The sequence below is a fragment of the Magnolia sinica genome, chromosome 12, assembly GCF_029962835.1.
Source record: "Magnolia sinica isolate HGM2019 chromosome 12, MsV1, whole genome shotgun sequence".
Lineage (NCBI taxonomy): Eukaryota > Viridiplantae > Streptophyta > Magnoliopsida > Magnoliales > Magnoliaceae > Magnolia > Magnolia sinica.
Genome location: NC_080584.1, coordinates 25197571 through 25208343, shown reverse-complemented (window position 1 = coordinate 25208343; position 10773 = coordinate 25197571).

Genomic DNA, 10773 nt, shown 5'->3' with positions numbered 1-10773 from the left:
AACTGAGTGACACAGGCCGCGAACTTGTTGAAATTCACTTATAAGTCAGGCACTTTCACTTGGAATTTGCCAAAAATGACCGTCGACTTGGGAAACTGACACTATACTTTATGATTTTTCACCACAAGAAGTCAACTTTCACATTATGCTTCATTAAATATTGAACGTTATTGTTGATATATTTTTTAATTCATCCTTATGAATGATAAGTCCTCTTGTAAGGGATTTGATGCTGGAGTCCCCAACTTGTCCCACAGATGTTCACTGACGTGGTGGTTTGATACCGTGAAGAGTGGTTTGGAGAAAAATGATAGTAGATTAAATATTTTTAGGCAATCCCCATTCTCTTTTTTACTACACATTCCATCATTTAGGTTTAGAGGAGCTTTCTTTCATCTACTTTTTTAGAGATACATTGGTAATCTTGTATTCGGATACGGGGGAACCGTTTAAAATTTACGGAGATGGACTTCATCCTAATAATAGGGCTGAAGACTGGAGACCTCTTTATACCAAAAATTTATCGTACTAAGAAGTCAATAAGAGAGAAGTACTTCAAAGAAAATCCTTTCCTAAAGAAACACGTACAAAAGGTGTTTAATAAAATAGTTGACAGCGACAAGCATGAAGATGTTGTGAAGGTAGCCCTAATATTTTGCGTAAAGTGGTTTGTTAGGGGAACCGACACAAAAATTATGTGCAATACAGAGTATATTGACTTAGTGGACTCATTGGAAGACTTCAATAGCTATCCTTGGGGTAGTTTGGCCTTCCAGACTGTAACACCCCAAAAATCGGGAGTCGAGCGAATGCTCAACTCCCGAGTTCTGACACATCACTTATGTAACATAGATAATGATGATTAAATGTTGTCCATATTAGTACATTAAACATGAATGAGATTACACTAAAACAGCACATCATACTCCAGAGATGATCGAACTAAGCAAGCGAAAGACTATGGTAGATATATAAAGTATATGAGTGGTTATTAACCCCCAGAGTATGATCATGCCACCAGGCTGAATATATACATGTTTGCTCCAAAATATACAAAATGACAAGTGTGATGTCCAACTAATTCGTAACCCTGTAATCCCGGCGACGCAACTCCAGGTCTACATAGACCCGTCAGAGAGTTGCATGTACGAGAACTCCTCGTTATCATAGAAGTCGGGCTCCATCTCGTAAGCCACGCCATCACCTGTAACTACAACAGAGTCTGGTTGATGTTTTAAAATACCATCTCAGAGTGGGAGTGAGTGATCAACTCAGTGGTACTATAAGGCAAAGGTTAACATGTTATCAATTCAATCAAGCAGTAATGATAAAGCAGTACAACAAACATATCCTAAGTACTCTTGTTAATGCAAGAATGGTATGCGATAATGATGCATGCCCTCGCCTGCACTCCCTCAACGACATCATCTCACGATCGCGGCATACACCACTCCGGACACGTGCGCTTCCTCGCCAAAGCACATACAATGCAGTGCATGATCATGTTAGCCAATACTTAATTAGGTTTATTCATACAACAGGTTTAGGAAGCTAAGGTACCTCCCTTTATATCATTTACCCAACGATGATCCATATAGGGTCGTCAATCCTAGTTAATCACATACAATAGGCAAGTTTTAGGGTAACGTCGCCCCTGATTTAAAAATAGTGAAGAGGCAAGTTCAAGTCGCTACGAGAGGCTTGTCACCTTGGCGTAGGCCTAGTTAATACTCGAGGTCACTACGGGAAAGGCTCGTCACCTTAGCGTAGGCCGATAGCTCGAATACAATGTCCCATACCACCATATTCGACTCACGAGTTTTGGATTGCTCACTGGTCACTACGGGGAGACTCGTCACTCCAGCGTAGGCCGATAGCTCAACCACAGTGTCCCATACCATCATGCTCAGCTCATGAGTTTTAGTGGATCGTGGTACCAAGGTTAAAGAGGATTTTCACTAGTAAGTGGTACCTTAGATTCAAGCAGTAGCGTCCATACATGGTGAACATACATTAGGCCAATTGAGTTACTTGACAAGCTCGACTGGTATGAGCACGCGTTGAATTAATCGACATGGAGCACATACACACTCCTCATGGCCTAATCACTGTCGAAAATCACCATACGACTCGGATTCATCGAACGTATCCGTTGTGGTGAAACTAGTTCGGCCATTGATCATAAACCATTTCCAATTCCTTGGACTACGTATTAGTTCCAATCATATTCAAACACAATAAACATTCATATACGATAGTCAAAACAACATGTGACAACCAATTCAAATAAAAAAATCTCATTTAAGCATTCTAACAAACACATAGTGCACATGTTATCATACATAGGCATTTCATCCATAAATCACGTAGTGGCAAGATCGGTTACGTGAAGGAAACTGTAACTATAGATATGGTAATTGAGAATCCTATCTCAACACCCTTATTAAATACCTTTCAATAAGCAACTTCTCATTTAGGCATTTTATCAAACACTTAAACTACACATATCAACATACATGTAATAATTTACTTATAACATATATTATGGTGAATCCTCTCACAAAGGAGTTGTCATACATACAACAATCATGCATTCTCATTTAGAGATCATGGTAAGCATAAATCATGATTCTATATTCATTCAAACATTTCAACAAACACATAGAATGCATTATATTCAACATAGTTCATATATATGTGCAATACACGAAAAACATCATATCTAAGTGCATGTGACAGCAATCAAGTCAGTCATAAATCATTAACTGACATTAAAAGTCTTGAAAACCATAACCTAAACATTTATAGTCTGCACCTTTCACCGATAAGCTGATTACGAACTCGATTCGTACACTATGCCTTTGTCCACAGCACAACGGCTACCTAAATCATGAAATAGGTTAGCTATTTCACTGTCTCCTCTATTTGGATCCCTAAAACAGATTAGGGTTAGGATTTATTACCCAAAAATAGACTTGGATTCGATGGTGCAGCAATACAGGAGGGATGATTCGGCATGTGGAGTGGTGGGAATGAATCCGAGCAACTCTCTCTCTCTCTCTCTCTCTCTCTCTCTCTCTCTCTCTCTCTCTTTTCTTCTCTTTTCTCTCTTCTCTTTCCTAGGGTTAGGAAATTCATATGGAATGAGAGAGGGGTGGATTAAGGCCCGTATATAGGCCCAGAACTGATGTCAATGGCCCCAAGGCCATGGTATACTTAGGTTATAGCCAAAAGTCATCTATTTTGGACCAATAGAGCTCATCTGGAGGTCCATTTCCTGCATACGGTCAGGAAAAAGTTTCCTGACAATGTATCTATGTCAGGTTAAGATTTTGGTCTCATCAAATTTGTGGATCGACCGTGGAGGACCAGTTTCAATTCAACGGCTATCGCCACTCGATCAGGACCACAGTACACGGACATGTGTTGGAAAATTTTTCTGATCCAAGGGTGTAGTTGGGTCAAAATCTAACGGCCTGAAACCTTAAATTTGGCCTGCAAGCGAACAGCCCAATTCACTTAAGTTTGAGTTCATTTCTTAAAGATATTCGCGTTTCTCACACACTTCGCTCTAGGCTCAAGTTGTGCATTTTTAGATACTATTTGGACTTGATTCCTAAGATGGTTGTCAAGCCCAGTAAGGCGGTCATAATCGTATAGTTTCGCGATAATCGGACTTTCGACGCGCGGTCCAGGTCCGATATGGAGTTTCAATGTGCTCCCAAGAGCAACTGGGTTTTGAGATTTATCCTAGGTTTTTAGGTAATGTAGAGTTAGTGATTCTACTAGTTTTAGGTCTTGCAGTTTGTATAAAAAGTGGTTCAAGCTAATCTACTAATTAATTCAGTTTAGTACTTAATTAATTTTCATCTCATTTCTAAATAATTTGATCCTTAGTGATTTCTACCTGAGGTGGTACTCGGGTCTTTATACAAATTTTTCCAAGATGTTATATAAACAATGTTCGAAGGGGTCAAAAGTGTCGCAATGGCATCACATGGGTTTTGCTACAATGTCAACGGCTGCATCTTTCCTCTACAAGTAAGGATTATTTCCCTTTTTATTTGAGTTTAGAGTTTATGTTAAACTATAGTTTTTTAAGCCCATCTTACTATTTCCCTATAATAGATATGGACCGTAAAGAGAGTACCAACCCTCAGAGAATGTGCCATTTCATACGTTCCTTCCCAAATTCCATGATTCATACAATATCGAGGTTGGAAGGGTTGAAGGTACAAGAAAATTTTGGGGATTTTTTAGAGTGAAGATGTAAGCCGATTTATATCAAGCTAGATGGTCACTTATTGTAATATAAATATTCTGTACTGTAGATGAACATGAAAGATGTTAGAGGAGGGGAAGGTGGAGTTGAAGAAGCAGATGGATGCGTTTCTCATAGATAAGGGGCAGTTTTGAAAGGAAAATGAAGAGTTAGAGGAGGTGGAGATGAAGCACAATAGGAAATTAGAGGATTTGGAAGATAAGGAACAGGGGAACGAAGAGGTGGAGGTTCAAGCCTATAGTGCGACAAATGGTAATGTATGTGAGAAATCATTGCTGTGCACTCTTGTTTATCAGAGGATAACTAAGAGGGTCCCAAAGCCGTCTGTCTACAAGGTTTCTCCACTCTTATCCATATCTGTCATTCAAATAACTCCAAGCACCGTACCGATTCTGAGAAACCCAACAAATTTTGTACTTCTTCGATACCCTTCTATGCCCAGATGGATCCATTCATGGCTATATCAGAGGACAAACTGTAAGAATTGGAGAGTTAGTATAATGCAAACAAAGGGACGGTGACATGTATTTGGTTCAAGACCATATGGGAGAAGGATGCATGGGTTGATAGCGATGTAAGTAATTCACATACATATATGGATGTATATTTAGCTTTTATATTAGTTGTGAGCTTAATCATTAAATTTTTTTGATTAGGCTATTGACAAATATGTTGATTTCCTTGAGAGAAAGCACGGTTCACTGTTAACGTTATATACTCAAGATTGCAAGTTCTGCCCAACATATTTTTTAGTAAATGTTTAAATTGGATTATGGGCACTCTGTTTTGTATTTAAGTCAGATTTGTTCTAATTTTTTATTTAATCTATAATAGCCATGTCTCCAGTTGAATATATTGATATTGAGAATGTATCAGGACATAGGCAGCGACTTGGAGCGGAAAGCACTACAAGTCGATAAGGTTGGTGTGACTGCAATTGTCAAACATCGAGAAGGAGCCAAAGCCATGTGGCAGTATGAACGGGCAATGCTGTTGTTGCAACTCATCAACACTAGGTGTACCCATTTATATCATTTCTTTAATAATATCTTATTTTTTCAAACATGGACAGGCATACATACCGGTGAACCATGACAACAGTCATTGGTACTTGATAGTCATCCACCCTCAAGAATGAGAGATTATTCTTCTTAATAGTTTATATTCGAGGGCAGTCAATCGATACAGGGAACAGATCAAGCTGATGAAGAAGGGATTGCCTATTATATTCCATGTTATGGGAGATACATCTATGCTGGACGGGAAGGATTAGACCGTAAGAGAAGAGACTTCCATACCAAAGTAAACAAACGGATATGATTACGGCATATATGTCATGAAATATATTGACATTTTGTGCAGTGGTCGAATTTTGTTAGGAACGGACTTGCAAAATTTCACTCCATTTTTTAGGAATTCAATAGCCTATGATTTCTTGAGTGTCCACGATAGATGATATTTGTCTTAGTCACGAGAGGAATGGGAAAATTTTGTGAAATGCTGTACTTTGTTGTGAATGATGTCTTGTATAAAATTCAGGTTAAATGAAGACCTTCTTGTGAATTATTAATTAATTTATTTATAAATAGTGATTTCACTATAAATGATGATTTGTTTGTGAATTGGTATCCGTCAATTTCACACACTTCGCGGTTAAGTGAAGTGACTTCGCGGTGAAGTTCACTCAATTCGCGGTGAAGTTCACTCACTTCACTGTCAATTTCAATCACTTCGTGGTCAATTTCACTCACTTCGTAATCAAGTTCAATCACTTCGCAGTTAAGTTCACTCACTTCGTGGTGAAATTCACTCACTTCGCTGTCAATTTCACTCATTTCGTGGTCAATTTCTCTCACTTATCGGTCAAGTTCAATCACTTTGTAGTCAAGTTCAATCACTTCATGGTGAATTTCACTTGCTTCTCGGTCAAGTTCACTCACTTCACGGTCAATTTCACTCACTTCGCGATGAATTTCACCTACTTCGCAGTCAATTTCACTCATTTCACGGTCAAGTTCACTCACTTCGCGGTGAAGTTCACTCACTTTGCGGTCAATTTAAAGCACTTTGTGGTTAAGTTTACTCACTTTGCAGTGAATTTCACTCACTTCTCGGTCAAGTTCACTCACTTTGCAGTCAATTTCAATCACTTCGCAGTCAAGTTCAATCACTTCTCAATTTCACTCACTTCTTGGTTAAGTTCACTCACTTCGCGGTCAATTTCTCTCACTTATAGGTTAAGTTCACTAATTTTGTAGTCAAGTTCACTCACTTCGTGGTCAATTTCACTACTTCGTGGTCAATTTCACTCACTTCATGATCAAGTTCACTCACTTTGCGGTGAAGTTCACTCACTTCGCGGTGAATTTCACTCACTTCGCGATCAATTTCACTCACTTTGCGGTCAAGTTCACTCACTTCACGGTGAATTTCACTCACGTCGCAGTCAAGTCCACTCACTTCATGGTGAAATGCAATGAATTTCACTCACTTCGCGGTGAAGTTCATTCACTTCGCGGTCAATTTCTCTCACTTATCGGTCAAGTTCAACCACTTCGTAGTGAATTTTGCTCACTTCTTGGTCAAGTTTACTCCCTCCACAGTCAAGTTCATTCACTTTGCGGTGAATTTCACTCACTTCGTGGTCAATTTCATTCACTTCACGGTGAAATACGGTCAAGTTCACTCACTTCGCGGTGAATTTCACTCACTTCACAGCCAAGTTCACTCACTTTGCGGTGAAATGCAGTGAAGTTCACTCACTTTGTGGTCAATTTCACTCACTTCACAGTGAATTTCACTCACTTCGCGGTGAAGTTCACTTACTTCGCGATCAATTTCACTCACTTCACGGTGAATTTCACTCACTTCATGGTCAATTTCACTCACTTCACGGTCAAGTTCACTCAAGAAGCGACTAATTTCAGTCGATTCATGAATTTGGTGTGCGCAACCCAACGTAGTGTGTTAGGTCACTAAAGTAGCTTGTCCTACCCCAAAATCATATGTGGTACATCTAACACCTCATTTCGGTTTGTGAGATACGTCCATTTAAAGTTATGACAATCTGAATCATCTCCGCTTCCTATTAGGCCTTTTTCTAGTCCACCTCGACCATGGAACAGACCATATGAGAGTCGGATTTGGAAAGAGGGGGAAGAATAGAACAGAAAAAACTAAATTGACACAATCCGGTCCTTCGACACCCTAATGGGCCATTGCCGTCTCCGCTCGGTCACAATCCGATCACTCCTTAGCCCATTTGAGGTTTAAATAGACTTTAGATGGCACCTACCCAACAATTTGACTGCAAAAGGCTAGTGTGAGGGCGGCCCACCCAACATAGCCTAACATTTAGCTAAGGAGGCGGTGGCACTATCGCCGACCGGGCGGCAGTGCCACCTTTGCAAACCTCTCTCTCTATTTGTTAGGTGGGTCTCATCTAATGTTTACTTAAACTCGTTTTCCACACTTTCTAACACCATTCTCTCCGTTACCTATCTTTCTAAAACCCTCTCTCTTCCTCCAAACCCCTCTTTCTTAACATTTCTCTTCCACCATTCTCTCATAAACCTCTCTTCCAACTTATCTTCCAAACCCATCTTTCTAAAACCCCACTCTTTTCCTCCAAACCCCTCTTTCTCAACATTTCGCTTCCACCATTTCTCTTCCAAACCCCTCTTTCACAACCCATCTTCCTTCTTCCAAACCCCTCTTTCTAAAACCCAACTTCTTCTTCCAAACTTATCTTTATAAAACCCATTTTCTTCTTCCAAACCCTTCTTTCACAACACACCTTATTATTCCAAACCCTTCTTCCTCATGGGATTTATCGCAATCTTTTCCTCATTATTTTCCATCCCCTTGATTCTTTCTCTAATGGGGAAGAAGAGAGCGGTGAGATGTGAAACAAGGTCAAGGAGGGACAATGAAGAGAGCCCTTCATCACCATGGACTTAAAGAAGGGTGAGGAGGGTCGCTGACAACGAAGCTAGCCCTTCATCATCACGTATTCGAATAAATGTCAAGAGGGCCAATGATGATACAGTGAGCCTTTCACCACCACGTCATGAGAGGAGGATGAAGAGGGCTAATTATCAGGATGCAGGGCCTTCGGATGCGGGTCCATATCATGATCGAGAAGTCGTCTTCGAAGTCACGATGGGGGACAGGGTGTTTGGCAAGAATGACGTGCTAGATTGACTCTTGCAGGCTAGTTAGGGACCCACTTTTGAAGGCAACTATCGGGCCAATGCACATGATGCAAGGCTCATCTACTCTCGAATCTACAGCCTAAATCTCAATCCACTGGGATTTGACATTTCATACGAAGACCGAGTATGGCACATCAACATAAAAGCCATCACAGACGTACTTGGCATGCAGAGGAGAACAGCTCATATCCACTAAGGACTTGAACACGCGGCATCACAGGAATGAGCTTAGCATGAGCTTGGGCGGTGAACTCGTTGACTGGAGGAGAAATAGTAGTTTCAAGAACTCAAGAATGATACCAATTTACCGATTGTTGCACTACATTTTTACGTATAAGGTATATCTGAGGGCGGGAAACCGCACGGAGATTTCCATCTACCAGGCAGAGGTAATGTACCAGGTAGGGTGTGGGGAGGATGTGTGCATGTCCTCAATTGTCCTTTACCAGATAGTGAAGGCCGGAAAGTCAAATAAAGGTAAATTGGGCCTCCCATTTGGCCGCCTAATTTGTAAGTTAGCCCGACAGTATGGGTTCAAGGGATATAGCAGACCCGTTCAACTAGAAAGGGTGATAACCAAAGACACGTTAAACCACATGCAATGTGGCCCCAAGTAAGAGAGGCAATGGGTGGAAGAATTTGGAGACGAGATAGATGAAGAAGAAGAAGAAGGTGATGAAGAAGATCAAGCTGAAGAAGAAGAAGAAGAGGGTGATGAACGAGATTAAGCTGAACACGAAGAGGGAGAGGATGTAGATGAGACAGGAGCCCCAATCGAGGGAGATGAAGAGGTGTCGCTTGCACCTCCAGGCATAGTGGAGTGTTTAGGGGTGCTCGAGGCTAGTATGGCCAAGATTAAGAAGGATCAACACTACTTGAAGCGCAAGATGTGGAATATGCACTACACGCTAAAGGTGGTGTTGTGCTGTGTGTAAAAGGAGGGAGCACCCACTCCCTCATCGGACTCAGTCAAACAGTAGGGAGTTGTGATGGATATGGACTTGGGGCCTACTATTTGACTGATAGTCACTTGTATGTTTGCTTGAAGTAGTTAGACTTATTTTTATTTTTCTATCATGTAATAGTTAAGGCATGTATTAGTTAGGACGTAGTATTCTCTTTTGTAAGCAACTTGTAATTTCCCTGTTTGTTTGCAAGTGCTGTGGCGACTCATGTATTGAATGTCTTATTAGCCATAATGAAAATGTTTTAGGGTTGCCAAAATTGCATGAATGTCTCGTGTTCTTATGATGATGAATCAGGTTATGCCGAGGAAGATAGTTGAACTTGTTACATGTTTCAAATGTATTTAACATAATATGGGTGCACAATATGGATTGAATTTTGGTGAAAGTTCTCTTGGGATAAGGCTTCATATGGGTGCACCATATTGCCTATGCACATTATGAGTGCATGATACAGTCAACTCCTCATCATGGTATCCACATCTTTTCCATCCATATGTAAGGGCAATGATTCCAATTAATTGGGTTAAGGCTTAAACGAAGAAGGTGATGATGGTGAAATTCACCGCAAATGAAGTGAAATTTACCACGAATGAAGTGAAATTGACCGCGAAGTGAATGAAATTGACCATGAAATGAGTGAAGTTCACCGCGAACTAAGTGAAATTGATCGCAAAGTGATAGAAATTGACCGCGAAGTGAGTGAAGTTCACCGCGAACTGAGTGAAATTGACCGTGAACCGAGTGAACTTCACTGTCAAGTGAGTGAAGTTCACCACGAACTGAGTGAAATTGACTACGAATTAACTGAAATTCATGCAAAGTGAGTGAAATTGACCGCGAAGTGAGTGAAGTTCACTACGAACTAAGTGAAATTGACCGTGAAATTATTGAAATTGACTGCGAAGTGAGTCAAGTTCACCACGAAGTGGGTGAAATTGACCGCGAAGTGATTGAAATTAACCACGAAGTGAGTGAAGTTCATCGCGAACTGAGTGAAATTGACCGCGAACCAAGTGACGTTCATGGCGAAGTGACTGAAATTCACTACGAAGTGACTGAAATTGACCGTGAAGTGACTAAAATTGATTGCGAAGTGATTGAAATGCACCGCGAAGTGAGTTAAAATGACCGCGAAGTGATTGAAATTAACTACGAAGTGATTGAAATTGACTGCAAAATGAGTGAAATTGACTGCGAAGTAACTGAAATTGACCACAAAGTGACTGAAATTCACCGCGAAGTGAGCGAAATTCACCGCGAAATTATTGCAATTCACCATAAAGTAAGTGAAATTGACCGCGAAGTGAGT